This window comes from Bidens hawaiensis, unplaced genomic scaffold, assembly GCF_021521415.1.
Source record: "Bidens hawaiensis isolate Kalapana, Puna unplaced genomic scaffold, B.hawaiensis_p1.1 tig00053264_1, whole genome shotgun sequence".
Lineage (NCBI taxonomy): Eukaryota > Viridiplantae > Streptophyta > Magnoliopsida > Asterales > Asteraceae > Bidens > Bidens hawaiensis.
The window spans coordinates 113,508-114,762 of NW_027499601.1; positions in this window are offsets into that span (position 1 = coordinate 113,508).

Consider the following 1,255-nt stretch of genomic DNA (forward strand, 5'->3'; position numbering starts at 1 on the left):
ATGGTGCGTAAAAGTATAAGTGATACTAACTAAATCTACTCGATTTTATATGGAAACTCCTTAAGAGTTGTGCATGTCTCCATATATATCTTTCCGAATGATAGGCAGAAAAGCGATTACCCAGTCATACACGAGCCCGTGAGTGTTCTGATTCCCTTGAAGATAGCGTGTCAAGATACTGCAGTGATCCAGATTCGGGACTTGCAGTAGTTTATCTGAAGTTGTGTAAATACTTAAAAAAAAATTTGTGTTATTGAGACATTCTAGAGTTCATAATGATAAGACTTCTCAATCAAGATGCAAGATAGAGAATGGGAAGAAGAGTCTAAAGATCGAAGAGTAATTACTATTTAATCAGACACTACGGGTCGAGGCCAACTCGTGGTGACTTGGGGAAAGCCAAATACGCTTTGAGAATAGATAGGAGGCATCATAATCTCTGAGTTGTTGCCCACTTAAGTTTTGAGCTTAATTGAACCTAACCCGTATCACAGAAACGATGAAAACCATTCTAAGTCATATACCTGCTTACAACCTGTTTCTTTATGTCATAATACAGCTAAACACGGATCTGTGTGACAGTCACTTAATTAGTATGATTCCTGTTCGGATCTCTTCTAAAACATGGTAGTCCCTGTCGAGACTGAAATTTGATCCCGTGTACTTTAATTGTTAAAATATTTTCCTACTTATGTAGTTGTATGATTTTTTACCTGATTACTTAGTCTTGATCGTATCATTTAACGCTTTAAAGGATGTTTTCTAACTTAATTGCAAATTGTTCAAATTATGGGGTTTGTTTTGAAAAATTTTAATATCAGCGAAGTTGTGCATAACTTCGCCTGCTAGGCGAAGTTATCCATAACTTCGCCGGTATAACTCTGACCCTATATAAAGGAAATCAATGGTCAAACTTTATCATTTTCTCAAACTCAGCGAACTTACTCACTATCAACCCTAAGCGAACTTATCGATCGATTCACTGTGTTAATCTTTCTCTGTTCTAATTCGATTAAAGGTGTGTAGGTTTATAGTATCGTATAATCAATGTTATTGAGGTTAATCATCGGTCGTTTCGACTTGATACTCGACCTCGTGTTTCGAAACCTTAAACACCCGATTTCAAACTTGTTATTACGTGGTCGTAATCTACTTGAACGTCTAAAACTTCATAAAATCATATGTAACGGAGTCCTCAATCTTCAAATTCATCATCTACACGTCCAATTGAAACCTTAACTGTTGCCGATTCGTA